Source organism: Zonotrichia albicollis, chromosome 9 (genome assembly GCF_047830755.1).
Source record: "Zonotrichia albicollis isolate bZonAlb1 chromosome 9, bZonAlb1.hap1, whole genome shotgun sequence".
Taxonomy (NCBI): Eukaryota; Metazoa; Chordata; class Aves; order Passeriformes; family Passerellidae; genus Zonotrichia; species Zonotrichia albicollis.
Genome location: NC_133827.1, coordinates 15,593,643 through 15,609,201, shown reverse-complemented (window position 1 = coordinate 15,609,201; position 15,559 = coordinate 15,593,643). Strand labels below are relative to the sequence as shown.

The 15,559-nt window shown below is 47.7% G+C and overlaps 1 protein-coding gene across 1 annotated transcript in view; it reads left to right on the top strand.

Annotated features, from left to right (window-relative positions):
* Positions 1 to 15,559, top strand: part of LOC141730047 (uncharacterized) — a 311,523-nt gene that overhangs the window by 32,589 nt on the left and 263,375 nt on the right. The window lies entirely within an intron of this gene.

The following is a 15,559-nucleotide window of genomic DNA, read 5'->3' as shown; positions in this document are numbered from 1 at the left end:
GCCTTCTTCAGTTGTGGTACCTAGGAACAAAGCTGGATTCAAAAGGTTAGTTGTTTTTAATGTGACATCATCCTGCTCAGTCAGGACTACCTGGAATTTCATCATCCTGCTGGGAGATAGCCAATGGCCCCCCTTTTGCTCGAAGACAGTGGTTACCATGTGTGGTACATAGACATCTATGTGCCTTCCCATAGTAAGTTTCCTGGCTTCTTGTATCAGGATCACAGTAGCTGCAACTGCCCGCAGACATGGGGGCCACCTGGCACTTATGTTGTCGAGTTGTTCGGAAAAGTAGCCCACCGGCCTTTTCCAGCTTCCCAGACGATGTGTCAGGACTCCTAGTGCTAGGCGCAGCCTTTCATGTACAAACAGCTGAAAATTTTTAGATCAGGTAACCCCAGTGCTGGAGCACTTGTCAGTGCTTCCTTTAATTTTAGGAAGGCTTCTTTCTGAGCTTTGCCCCAGGTGAATGGCTGCATCTTCTCAGCTTCATACAGGGGTTCCCAATCAGTCCATAGTCCATGATCCACAAGCGACACCATCCTGCCATCCCGAGGATGACTCGCAGCTGCTCATGTAAATTCTGGAGCTCTGGAATAGCACAAATAGTTTGGATACGGTTAGTACCTAGTTTTCGTTGCCCTTGTGAAATTTCACATCCCAGGCAAATCACAGTCTGTTGTGCAATTTGTGCCTTTGCTCTGGATACTTTATAGCCTCCCATTCCCAGTGAATTTAAAATCTCAATGGTTACCTTTATATAGGGTGCTCTTTCTTCTGTAGCTATTTGTATATCATCAACATACTGCAACAATAAGTATTAGTCTCGGTACTTGCCCATTTTCAGTCCAAATCTCCAGTTCCTTTGCCAGTTGATTTCCGAATAGGGTCGGCGAGTTCTTGTAGGCTTGTGGGAGTTGTGTTCAGGTGAGCTGTCTTTCTTCTGTTCCCTGGGTTTTCCCACTCAAAGGCAAACAGTTTCCTACTTTCTTTGTCAAGGGGCATGCAGAAAAAGGCATCTTTTAAATCAATTACGGTAAACCATTTATATATCTCCTTTACAGATGTTAGCAATGTATAAGGATTTGTTACCACTGGATAAATGTCCTTTGTTATTTTATTTATTGCTCTCAAATCCTGCACTAATCTATATTTACCATTTGGCTTCTTTACTGGAAATATTGGTGTATTAAATTCTGATTCACATTCTTCTAAAATTCAGTATTTCAAGAATTTCTCAATAATCTTTACTATTCCATGCCGTGCTTGTGGTTTTATGGGATATTGTTTGACTTGTACAGCCCTTGCCCCTTCTTTTAACTCTACATGCACAGGTTGTGCCAATTTAGATTTCCCTGGTATATCTGTCTCCCATACAGAGGGAATCACTGCATCTTCTACCTCCCTAGGGATAGAGGGAACAGGTTTTTCTTTGATCATTAATATCTGTCCCGTCTTTGATTCAGGTATTTTCTTTATAAGCTCTCCATTTTCAAAGGTTATTACCGCATCAAGTTTTGCTAGCAAATCTCTCCCTAAAAGCAGAATTGGACACTCAGGTACATATAAAAATTCGTGTGTTATAACCTTGTTTCCAAAACACAAATCTAGGGATTGCAGGAAAGGCTGTTTTTCCTCTTTGCCTGTAGCGCCGACTATTGTTGTTTCCTTGTCCCCAGTTTGTCCTTGCAGATCATTCAATACAGAAGAAGTAGCTCCCGTATCTATTAGAAATCTGACCTCTTTATGCCCTAACTGTATATTTACAACAGGTTCCTTAACTTGTTCTCCCGGTTCTACGTCTAGTCAACTGGTATACTCCCCCAGGACCATCTCCTTGGTAGCCTGCTGGAACTGATTGCCCTGGTCAAACTGGTTATTCAAACTTGGGAAATTTCGCTTCCAATGTCCCACCCCCTTGCAATATGCACATTGATTCAGGCTTAACCCCTGGGTAACTGGTCTCCTTCCCCGACCATTTCTGTTATGCCCCCTGAAATTTGGGTTCCCTCTCCCCTGTATTACTGCCAAAAGATTCTGCTGCTGCCTTTTACCAGCTTCTTTTTCCTGATTGTTATATACCTTCCAAGAAACCTCGAATAACTTATCCAAATTCCTTAATTCTTCCCCTTCTAATTTTTGCAATTTTCTACGAATGTCATCCTGTGATTGACCCAAGAATATGAGAGCGAGCTGAACCTTTGCTTGCTCTGTATCCATTTGGAGGTCTGTATATTTCCTTAAGCCTCTCCAAAAATGCAGTGGGAGATTCCTTCTTTTCCTGTCGAACCTCATATAGTTTGGACCAATTTATAGTTTTGGGCACAGCATTCTGAACTCCTATTTGGATCCACTCTTGGTATTTCCGTAATCTCCTCATATCGCACAATAAATTAGGGTCCCAATTTGGATCCTCAATTAGGAAATTCACATCTAAATTCCCTGTTACCAGCCCATTTCTAATATCTTCTCTTGCCCTCTCTTTGGCTGCCTTAAGTACCATTTCTTTTTCAGTAGAATCCATCAGAGTATCCAATATTACTTGTATGTCATCCCAGTCAAGATTTTGAGTTTTCATAACCATTTTTACTACGCGTGCCACTTTATCAGGATTTTCTCTACAAGTTCCGGCTGACTGTTTCCAAATAACTAAGTCTGCCGGGGAAAAAGGCTCTTTTACAAATACTGGCCCTTCCACTCCGACACCTTGTCGCAAGGGGGCAATCACAGTCCATTTTTGTTTCCTTATGCCATCTCTGTGCACAACTGGAGCAAGCTTTGCCTGACCCTGGGTTCTATGGGCTATTGGGGTCACTGATTCATTACCATTGCTATCTTTTTCACTCGCATACTTCTTTCCCCTTTCTATCACAGTTAGGTTTTGTTCATCTTCCGAGGAAGAGGGATCGGGTGATGATGGGAGAGGGGGATAAAGAGGGAAAGGTGTACTAGACGAGACAGGTTCAGGACTAGGTGGGTGAGGAGCAGGTAGTGGGATAGGGACAGATTAAACAGGTGGGATAGGGTTAGGTTCTCTTGTTCCTATTGGAGCTACTTGTAAATCAATATCTGTATAATTTTCCCTACTCAAGCTTTCTCTTAACGCCAAGTGTTCTAAACAACGTTCCTCACAAACCCCACACTGTGCAGATGTTTTAACCATTAATAATCCACATTCATCCTGCCATTCTGGCTTTCCCTGTAAGTAAAAAAACAGATCAACATATGGGACTTCATCCCATTTTCCTTCTTGTTTACAAAACGACATTAACCACGAAATAGTATTATATTGCAGAGTACCGTATTTTGGCCATTTTTCACCGTTCTCCAAGGCATATTCTGGCCACCATGAATTACAATAATCAATTAACTTAGTTTTATGTAATCCTTCCCCAAAGCTACTTTGTTTCCAATGTGCTAATAAGCACCCCAAAGGAGAATTTTGCGGGATAGGGGTGTTACTGCCCAAAATCCCTTTAAGTTTCTCCATTTCAAAATAACCACAAATGCCGAACCCGCAACACTTTCGCGATTGTCTTACAGAACGGCGCCTAGGCTTACACCAACAGGAATTCCTTTAGCCCAACCAAGCGTAGCTTTCTCTGCGTCTTATTGGCAGGCATCCAAACCAAAGTAAAAAGCACCTTACCTTTCTTCCAGGGATGTTTGTGAGCAGCGGAAGCAGTCGCGGCCAATGGGCTCCCCGAAAATCCCTCGGTGCCGGCTGGAGCATGATCGAGTCGCGAACTCGCTCAGCAGCACTCACAAGGGTCCCATCTTCGGGTCGCCAAAATGTTAGCGTTCGAAAACACATAATCACGGGGGATTATATGCAGTGCTTTTTATTAAGAGCTCTGGAAATCGGGGTATATTCAACCCAAATCTGACTCCAACCATACATCCCCGAAATGATCATGTTTTATACTCTATCGTTACATAACTTTCATGTTAATTATTAAACTTATATTGTTCTATTGTATACATAAATTTAGCCCCTCTCTGAATTTCCAACAGAGTTTCTCACTATTCTTCTTATGGTTATATAATATTACATTTAATTACTAAACAATCATCACATCTAACAATTATATAATTTATCATACTGCTTACGCAGATGCAGTTGATCTGGGAAAGCACAAAGCCTAACATTTTAGATTCTATCTTTAACTTTTTCCAGGGTTCCACTATCACCCATGCCATGACTAGGAAATGTGACGGAGAGAGCACGGTCAGATGCACACCCTTCCTTAGGATTCCGTCATTTTTTGCACAGCACAAAAGGCAAATCCAGAGGTGTCCAACTCAGCGCTTCCTCAGCTTTCTGGAGAACATCTCGCCTTCACCAGCCCAACATTTTGGAGAGGTTTTCCCGCACATGTGGAGGCTTGCTGGCAGCACATTTCTTCAGCTGCGTGCCCATCACCTTGCAGAGATCAGAGTCCAGCTTGGTGGCCACGGTGCGGACGTTGGCACTCCGCACTGGCAGCACCTTGTTCTCCAGGCAGGACCAGAGCACGGGCAGGGCGTCGCGCTGGGCGACTTCAGGGCTGCTGGCATGAACCCCCTGCACAAGCACTGCCGGGACAGAGACACAGCTCCTTACCCACCAGCCTCACTGCAAACAAGGATCTGCCTCTGCTTCTGCTTCTTGCCAGCCTCTCTGGCCAAGAGCAGCAAAATAGCACCAAGAGCCCCTTGGTCCAGAAACGGGCAAAGCAGCTGATCATCCTGGAAACAGAACCACCAACCCCTCAGCACTAATTGCTCCAACCTGAGCCTTGTCCCTGGGGCAGACTTCCTACCTTTACTAAATTATTTCACAATCTCTTTCTTCATGAACAATGAATGAAATGTCCAATTGCCTTTGATTTCCATTAAGAAGTTGTCTAAACCCACACTGAAGATTTGGAAATGCACATAGAGAGGAAATGGAGAGATTTCTAATAAAAGGAATTATTCCATTTTTGTAACTTTGATGCCAAGTGCCAAATGTCTAATCTGGCTCTTCCCTGTGCTCAGGGGCACACAGCAAAGGGCAGGGTTAGAACACACCTCAAAACTCCAGCCCACCAGAGATGGCTGCTGCCTGACAGCTGGATGAGAAACATCAGTGACCAGCTGGTGTCTTTGGCAGAAGGCTTTTGGGGCTTCCAACAAAGAGCTGCTTCAAACCTCAGGGCGTCTTAGATAATTACCCAGACCCCATTGCCTTGGCATTTGGGCATCTTCACATTTTAATGTCACTTCCCCTCCCAATGGTAATGGCATTTTTTCTTATAATGTTCACTGAAATAGGGCATAGAGAAAGAAAAATGCTATACAGGGGACTGAAATGTAACCAAAATACGAGTGTGTTCTCACATTGTCCCTGAAATATCTCTGCCCATTTTCTGAACTGAACTGTATCAAACACAGACAAATATTTACTACCAACAGGCTTCTTGCATGGCAGATTTGGCTGAGAGATCAAAACCTGAAATGCTCTGGAGACCATTCATATTTTCTGATCAGACAAAATGTTATCTAGTAGGCATTTAATATTCTGTGGTGGAAGAGACTTCATTTTCTCTATGCTGTTAATCCACCAGCAGTCATCAACATTGAAAGAGCTCATGCAAGTACCCAAAACCAATTCTGCGAAGCAGGAAAGGGTTATGGTACCCATTTTAAAATGGGAATTCATTTGAATTTAAATGCAATTAAAGACATCACTGACTACTGAATGTGAGGAAGAGCTATGTGTTCCTACTTGTCTTGGGGTGACGTTATGATGCTTGTATATCCCCATTCATCTGTTCTGTGCCTTTAAGTCTGGCTCTGAAGAGTGGAAGTTTTGTTTGGGTTTCTCTTATCAGGGACACAGAGACAAGCGGTACATAAGGCTGTTTTTTCACTTCCAGCTACAGCTTGCTGCTTTTGCTTACTCTCTTTTTTTCTGTTCTTGCTTCTGCTCTGCTTTCTGCCTCTGCTTATTAGCTACTTCTAGCTAAACAGTCCACACTGCTTCCTGGACTGTTTCTCCTCTCCTGTTTCTGTGACCACCTCGAACCTGCTCTGGACTGGGACCCGGGAACACCGAAGGTTCGGCTGCAGCAGCTGCCCCAGCGCCGGAGGGACTGAGAACAGAGCAACCAACCCCCCGAAAGAGACTTTCTGATTTTGTCATCTTTCTCAGAGCGGTGTCATCGGGTATTGTTCATTTTGTGTGCTGGGGGGTGCTGGGCCAGTCAAATAAAAAGGTTCTTTCCACCTCTCTCCGAGGAATTTTTTCCCGAACCGGTTGGGGGGAGGGGCCGTGTGGGTTTTGCTTTCTGGAGGGGCCCTCCTTTGCAGATTCTTTAACAAATTTGCCCTAAACCAGGACAAATCTTTGGCGCCCAACATGGGGCGAGAGAGAGAGTGGAAAAACCCTGTTTTGACTGCATTTTGGCTGCTATTACTCTGTGTTCGTTTAAATCAGCTAATAGCCATGCTTTTTGGATTCATAATGTCTGTTGGGGTGAAGGTTTGCATGCATTTCTGGTCCCTAGGGTTTTTTGAGATTTTAATACCTCTCTGGTCCCTAGGTTTATTTTCTTATCCAGAAATAGCTTTAGTATTGCCCCTAATACGTAGTTTTTACATCAGAGGGGCTGTGACCAGAATAGCTATCCTGTTGGGTTTGGTGGCAATAATGTGCAAGAAGTTTATAAACATGCTAGGGTCTGCTCCAGATATGACTGGTTCATGGCTATGGTTATGCATCCAGTTTGTTGCAGGAGGAGCAGGAGGGAATGAGGTTTTTCAGCCTCTGCTTTCCTCCTTCTCCTATGAATCAGTTGCATCACTAGTGAAGGATGTTCAGTTTCCCTTCAATGTTAAAGAAACCATCTTCCTGGTATTCAGTCTGGTAACCTTCCTCTATACAGTCTGCTGCTTCTCTAGAATGAGGGCTGAGATTTCTAGATGGGCTGATGAGACCCCTGACTCAGGAGTAAACCCTGGTGTGGAAAATCCTAAGTGGTGTGGGAAATGGGAGGATATGGGCCAAATCCTGAAGGAATTCTCTGACCCTATAGTCTGAGATTTTCCCCATGAACAAATTCAGAACCCAGCTGAGGTGGGGAAATATCTGAAAGAGAAGTACCAGGATGAGCCTAAGGAGAGGAAGGTCATTGCAGTGAGCTGGGCCCTGGCATATGCTTATCGCACACTGCTAGATACTCTAGGGCAGCAGACAGAGGCAGGGGGTCAGGAAGATAAATCAGCAACTGTCCCGGTGACTCAGGCTGCAGCTAACACTCCAGGCTTGGAGCCAGCAGCTAAACCCATGGCTGTTGCTACCAGCACTAGAAGTGGGAAATGCATAGACAAGACCAATCGACCAGTGGATGATGATGATGATGATAAAGGAGAAAGAACCTCAGTGCCTTCTGACGTAAAGTCAGGAGTCAAAGCAGCAGGTGTAAGATCAGACGCCAATATTGAGTCCTTCTCCCTGAAAGACCTTCGTGGCCTACGGAAGGATTATACTCGAAGATCTGATGAATCCATAATTGGCTGGTCCATCTCTGGGATGCTGCAGGCGAGGCTACAATTCTGGATGGCACTGAAGCCAGGCATTTGGGATCCCTGTCACAGGATCCTGTCATAGACCAAGGAATGATGAGGGGGGCTAACTCTCAAGCCTCTGGGAATGGGTCCCAAGAAGTGTGGCAGAAAGATACCTGTGTGCAGACGATGTCTATATGCAGCAGACTCAGTGGAAGACAATAGAGCAAGGGATCCAACGCCTGAGAGAAATGGCTGTGGCCGAGATTATCTTCTCAGATAATGTAACAACTAGGAACCCAGACTTAGTACCATGCACGTCTGTGATGTGGCGAAAACTCGTACAACTCAGGCCCCATGAATATGCTTCTGCCTTAGCCGTCATGAAGAGGGATGAGAGGGATGAGACTGTGCTTGACATGGCAAGAAAGCTCTGAGCATATGCAGATGCTGTACAAGGCCTGACACTTGCCAGAATTGCAGCGGTAGAAACACGTCTGCAGAACTTAGAGGATAAGATAGAGGAGAACCATAAGAAGCTTAGAGAGGAGATTAAAGAAGACCTTCTCCAAATTTCAGCGGTACAGATCCAAGGTTCCGGTATCCAAGGCAGACGTTTCCCAGATGGTGTGAGAAGATACACCCCACGAGCTGAGCTGTGGTTTTACCTGCGTGATTGTGGGGAAAACATGAGAAGGTGGGATAGGAAACCTACTGCTGTTCTGGCACGACGGGTGCGTGAACTGAAGGAAGCCACCAGGAGGAAAGCAGCTTCAGTTGCCTGTAGCCGAATGGCCAGGTATGAGGATGATGACCTGTCTGATCCCCTCGAAGGAACATCCAAAACATACACCCAGGGAAAGAATGATAACCAGGCTTAGAGGGGCCCTGCTTGTAGCCAGGTAGAGGCCAGGGAAAATCTTGTCTTCTGGTCTGTGTGGATTCATTGGCCTGGCACATTGGAACCACAAGAGTACAAAGCTTTGGTCGATACTGGTGCGCAATGCAAATTAATCCCATCAAGACATGTGGGGACAGAGTCTGTTTCTATTGCTGGTGTGACAGGGGGATCCCAGGATTTCACTTTGGTGGAAGCTGATGTGAGCCTAACGGGAAATGAGTGGAAGAAGCATCCTATTGTGACTGGCCCAGAGGCCCCATTGTATTTTGGGCATAGACTACCTTCGAAGTGGATACTTCAAAGACCCAAAGGGACTCAGATGAGCATTTGGAATAGCTGCTGTAGAGACAGAGGGCATCCAGCAATTGAGAACCCTGCCTGGGTTGTCTGAGAATCCATCTGCAGTAGGATGCCTGACGGGAGAAGAGCAACGAGTGCCAATTGCCACTTCCATAGTGCATCAACGACAGTATAGGACCACTCGAGATGCTGTGATCCCCATCCATATGATGACCCGAGAGCTGGAGAGCCAAGGGGTGGTCAGCAAGACCCACTCACCCTTCAACAGCCCCATTTGGCCTGTGTGAAAATCTGAAGGAGAATGGAGATTGGCTGTGGACTATCGTGCATTGAATGAAGTGACTCCACCCCTGAGTGCTGCCGTGCCAGACATATTAGAGCTCCAGTATGAGCTTGAGTCCAAGGCAGCAAGGTGGTAGGCCACTATAGTCATTGCCAGTGCATTTTTCTCCATTCCTCTGGCAGCAGAATGCAGGCCTCAGTTTGCCTTCACATGGAGGGGAGTGCAGTACACATGGAACCAATTGCCCCAGGGGTGGAAGCACAGCCCCACCATCTGCCATGGACTGATCCACACTGCACTAGAAAGGGGTGAGGCTCCAGAACATCTGCAGTATATTGATGACATCATTGTGTGAGGGAACACAGCTGCGGAAGTGTTCGAGAAAGGGAAGGACATCATCCAGGTCCTCCTGGGAGCTGGTTTCGCCATTAAAAAGAGCAAAGTCAAGGGACCAGCTCGTGAGATTCAATTCCTGGGAGTGAAGTGGCAAGATGGACGGCGTCAGATTCCTACAAATGTCATCAACAAGATCACAGCAATGTCTCCACCCACCAATAAGAAAGAGACACAAGCTTTCTTGGGTGCAATAGGTTTCTGGAGGATGCATATTCCTGAGTACAGTCAGATCGTGAGTCCTCTTTACCTGGTCACCCGCAAGAAGAACAATTTCCAGTGGGGTCCTGAGCAGCAACAGGCCTTTGTCCAGATCAAGCAGGAGATTGCTCATGCAGTAGCCCTTGGCCCAGTCAGGACAGGACCAGAGGTGAAGAATGTGCTCTACTCTGCAGCCGGGAACCATGGCTTGTCCTGGAGCCTTTGGCAGAAGGTGCCTGAGGAGACTCGGGGTTGACCACTGGGATTTTGGAGTCGGATCTACTGAGGGTCTGAAGCTAACTACACTCCCACAGAGAAGGAAATCCTGGCTGCCTATGTAGGAGTTCAGGCTGCCTCGGAGGTAATAGGCACTGAAGCACAATTCCTCCTGGCACCCCGACTACCGGTGCTGGGGTGGATGTTCAAAGGCAAGGTTCCTTCCACTCACCATGCCACCAGTGCTACATGGAGCAAGTGGATTGTTCTCATCACTCAGTGCACCCGTATAGGTAAACTGAATTGCCCTGGGATTTTGGAGGTAATAACAAATTGGCCCGAAGGTGAGAATTTTGGTGTCACAGATGAAGAGGAACAAGAACCAGCAACACGTGCTGAAGAGGCTCCTCCCTATAACCAGCTGCCCCCAGAGGAAACACGCTATGCTCTTTTCACTGATGGTTCCTGTCACATCGTAGGGATGAACCAGAAGTGGAAAGCAGCCGTATGGAGCCCCACACGACAGGTTGCACAAGCTACCGAAGGAGAAGGTGGATCAAGCCAACTTGCTGAACTCAAAGCTGTTCAACTGACCCTAGACATTGCTGAGAGAGAGAAGTGACCAAAGCTCTACCTCTACACTGATTCATGGATGGTAGCCAATGCTCTGTGGGGATGGCTGGAGAGGTGGAAAAAGGCTAACTGGCAATGTCGAAGGAAACCAATTTGGGCTGCTGGTGAGTGGAAAGACATTGCTACCAGGGTAGGGAGGCTACCTGTGAAAGTCCGCCATGTAGATGCCCATGTACCCAAGAGTAGGGCCAATGAGGAGCACCAAAATAATGAGCAGGTAGACCAAGCTGCAAAGATAGGGATGTCCAAAATAGACCTAGATTGGGAACATAAGGGAGAGTTATTCCTAGCTCGATGGGCCCATGATGCCTCAGACCATCAGGGCAGAGATGCCACCTATAAGTGGGCACGAGACCGAGGGGTGGATCTAACCATGGACAGTATTTCTCAGGTTATCCATGACTGTGAGACGTGTGCTGCCATCAAGCAGGCCAAGCGAGTGAAGCCCCTGTGGTACGGTGGGCGGTGGTCCAAGTACAAGTATGGGGAGGCCTGGCAGATTGACTACATCACATTGCCCCACACACGCCAGGGCAAGCGCTACGTGCTGACCATGGTAGAAGCCACCACTGGATAGCTGGAAACCTACCCTGTGTCTCACACTACAGCCCGGAACACCATCCTGGGCCTGGAAAAGCAAGTTCTGTGGAGACATGGCACTCCTGAGAGGATTGAGTCAGACAATGGGACTCATTTCAAGAACAGCCTCATCAACACCTGGGCTAGGGAACATGGCATTGAGTGGGTGTACCATACTCCCTACCATGCACCAGCTGCAGGAAAAGTGGAGAGGTACAATGGACTACTAAAAACCCAGTTGAAAGCTTTGGGTGGGGGATCTTTCAAAAATTGCGAGCAGCATTTAGCAAAGGCCACCTGGTTAGTTAACACCCGAGGTTCCACCAATCGAGCAGGTACTGCCCAGTCTGAGTCCCTGAATATAATAGAAGGAGACAAAGTCCCAGTGGTACATATCAGAGGTTTGTTAGGGAAGACTGTGGATCAATTCTGCCTCTAGTATAGACAAATCCATTTATGGGGTTGTCTTTGCTCAGGGACCAGGTTGCACATGGTGGATAATGCAAAGAGATGGAACAACATGATGTGTACCTCAGGGAGACCTGATTGTGGGGTAAGAATGATGTGCAATATCACTGTTCATTGGATGTTACTGCCATTGTCTGTACATTAAACCATACAGACATGAGATAGGAGGAAATGTGTAATGGTTGAAGGTCTGAGCAAGTGATAGATGAAGCTTTAAGTGACTAAAGTGAAAAGGGGGAATCCTGCAGCTCTGTAATATAGGGCCTGGATTCAGTGGTCCAGTGTGGGGTTGTGATGAAGGCATGATGGGTATTGCTTGTAATTTTGGGGGAACAGATGGAAATTTTGTATGAATAATGCATGAGGTGTTGTAGTATGTTGATGATGTGGGGATAAGGGGTGGAATGTCCTGGGGTGACGTTATGATGCTTGTATCCCCATTCATCTGTTCTGTGCCTTTAAGACCGGCTCTGAAGAGTGGAAGTTTTGTTTGGGTTTCTCTTATTAGGGACACAGAGACAAGCGGTACATAAGGCTGTTTTTCACTTCTTGCTTTCAGCTTGCTGCTTTGCTTGCTCTCTTTTCTGCTCTCGCTTCTGCTCTGCTTTGGCCTCTGCTTATTAGCTAGTTCTAGTTAAACAGGCCGCATTCCTTCCTGGACTGTTTTTCCTCTCCTGTTTCTGTGACCATCTCGAACCTGCTCTGGACTGGGACTCAGGAACACCAAAGGTTTGCATCGTTTGGCTGCAGCAGCTGCCCAGCGCCGGAGGGACTGAGAACAAAGCAATCACCCCCGAAAGAGACTTTCTGATTTTGTCATCTTTCTCAGAGCGGTGTCATCGGGTATTGTTCATTTTGTGTGCTGGAGGGTTCTGTGCCTGAAATAAACAGGTTCTTTCCACCTCTCTCCGAGGAATTTTTTCCCGAACCGGTTGCGGGGAGGGGCCGTGTGGGTTTTGCTTTCTGGAGGGGCCCTCCTTTGCAGATTCTTTAACAAATTTGCCCTAAACCAGGACACTCCACCTCCTCATCTTCCTCCTCCTTCTCCTTCTCCTTCTCCTTCTCCTTCTCCTTCTCCTTCTCCTTCTCCTTCTCCTTCTCCTTCTCCTTCTCCTTCTCCTTCTCCTTCTCCTTCTTCTCTTCCTCCACCTCCGCGCCCTCCTCCTCCACCTCATCTCCTCTGCCTCCTCCATGTCCTCGTCCTTTTCCTCCTCCTCCTTCTCCTTGTCGTCCTCCTCTTCCTTCACATCCTCCTCCTTGTCCTTCTCCTCCTCCTCCTCCTCCTCCTCCTTGTCCTTCTCCATCTCATCCTCCTCATCATCCTCCATCTCTTTTCCTCCTCCTTCTCCTCCTCTTCCTCCTTGGCCTCCTCCTCCTTGTCATCCACCTCCTCCTCTTCCTCCACCTCTTCCTTCTCCTCCTTTGTGCCTTCCTCCTCATCCACCTCCTCCTCATCCTCCTCCATGTCCTCTTCCTCATCCTACTCATCCTTCTCCTCTGCCTCCTCCATTTCCATGCCCTTGTCCTCCTCCTCCTCCTCCTCTTCCTCTTTCTCATCCTCCTCCTTCTCCTCGTCTTCTGCCTCCTCCCGCTTGTCCTCATCATCCTTGCCCTCTGCATCCTCCTCTACCTCATCAGTGTCCTCCTCCTCCTCGTCCTCCTCATCCTCCTCCTGCTCCACCTCCATGTCCTTGTCCTCATCCTTCTCCTCTTTGTCATCCTTGTTGACCTCCTCCTTGTCCTCCTCCTCATCTTCCTCCGCCTTTACCTCCTCATTGTCCTCCTCCACATCCTCCTCCTCTTCCTCCTCCTCCTCCGCCTCCTCCTCTTCCTCATTCTCCTCCTCCTCCTCCTCCTCCTCCTCGTCATCCTCATCCTCCTTGTCAACAGGACAGGAGAATTTCTCCTCCCTCTTCCCTGTGGAAGGCTGAAGCCCAGCTGCCCTTTTCTTCTGGTGCCTCCTCCTCTCCTCAGCTCAGGATGTGAAACTCCTCAAAAGCAGGAAAATCCCCATTCCCTGTTTCCGTGTGGCTGCAACCTGGAACATTCACTCAGAACAAAAACTTTCTCACAGACCTGCTGAATGACACTGGGAGCAGGTTTGTGAGAAATGGAGGAAAATGTGTTTTGATAGGAATTCAAGTTACAAAATTCTTTCTGTCAGTTTCATTCGTTTTCAGTCAGTTGCAGTTCTGTTTTCAGAGTGCTGCCTGCTCAGCTGATTGTGTTTGTGTCCTCCTTTCTCTCCTGCCTCTCTTCCCCTGCTCTGCTTCTCTCTCAGTGTCTCTCTTGACCCAGGGCAGCTGTCACCAAAGACCCTGCCCTGATTTAAACCCCAATCCATGAGCTACAATAACCATGGGTGAAGTTATGAAGGCTGGCAGTGAAATGTCACTCTAAGAGCTTGCTCCACTTGGCTTTTGGCTCCTTCTTAAGAGCCAAAAGGCTCCTGCCTCCAAAGGCAGGAGCACCTTTTCCTGGCAGGGAACTGGAATTCCAGCCCCTGGCAGTGTGTGCCATGGATCCCAGAGGGGCATTCCGGAGGCTCCCAGGGTGCTGCTCCTGCTGTGCCACCCAAGGAGCTGGGACAAGGTCCAGCAGCTCTGTTGGTTCTTCAGCGCCACAACAGCCCCAGGTTCCATGAGTTTCCCTACTGCCCACAGCGGTTCCTTGGTTCCCATGATGCCCTGCTGTGTCACCATGGATATTTGGTGCCATGAATTTCTTCAGTGTCACAATGGCCTCCCTCGCTCCATGAGCTTCCACAGTGTCACAATGAACTCCTTGGATGGGCAGTGTCATCATGGACCATTGGCTCCATGCAGCACCACTGAGTCACCATGGACTCCTTGGTTCCATGAGGTCCTGGGGGTGTCTCCATGGTCTCCTTGGATCCACAGTGTCACAATGGACCACTAGATCCATGAGGCCCTGCTGTGTCACCATGGCCCCTTGGTTTCATGGGACCCCAGGGTCACAATTGACTCCTTGCTTCCAAGTCACCCCCTCAGTGCCAAAATGGCCTATTCATTCCATGAGGAACCCAAAAGTTTTGTAGAAACATTGAGCAAATCCTGCTGAACACACCTGGGAACATCTGTTTGCATTCAAGAGAGGGGTTAAAGGTGAGGACAGCACCAGCAGCTTCCATCTGCAACAGAGTCGAGGCAAAGGACAGGGACAGGGAATTCAGCTGCAAGACTCAGAGAATTCTGCTTCCAGAGATCATTTCTGCTCACACTGGCCCTTGGAGAAAGATGACACCACTCCAGGCAGCCTGGACTGAGCGGGTGGCTCCTGAGTGGGGTTTGTTGTTTGGGAAACCTGCTCAAGCCTTTCCGTTCTTTCCTTTCTAACAGGAAAATTTCTCCAGGGCCTGTGTGCAGGCAGAGCCCTGAGGAGAGCAGGTGAGACATGGTGCAATGGGCTGGGACATGGAGCTGCAGAGCTCAGGGGACAAGGTTCTGCTGCAGGGCACAGGGATGTCAGTCCCAGGTGGGCCATGTCAGACATGGTGAGAGTGGGGGTGAGAAGCAGCTTGTCCAAATAGGGTCAGCCCTCAAGGGGCTCATTCTTCTCTGTGCCTAGACCTCCTAAGGAGACATTCAGCATCAAGGTCACCTGGGGAATGCTTCTATCAGCTCTTCTCTTAACTGAAAAATAAATATATTGCCTTGAGTAAACAAGAAAATTCATGAGGTGCACGTTGAAACCTTCCTCCTTAACAGAACTCCAAACGGACTCCAATCAGCTGCACAAGCCCTGGAGACTTGATAACAATTGAAAGAAGAGAAAGAACCCTACCCAAGGCTTTCTGTATTTTGATGATCCCCACGGTGGATTTGGGGCTGAGTTCAGGACCCTCAGGCACTGAAAGAAGGCTGAAGAAGCTGCTCAAGAAGTCAGAAGCAAAACTCCAAGTGCCTTGGAGCATCACTGGGCCCCACTGAGGGCAGGGAGTGCCAAAGGCTCCCCAGACACTGCTGAGAGCAGATCCTTGAGGCCAGGATTGCAGGGAGCCAAAGGCTCTGAGCAGGGAACTGCAATGCTGAGCA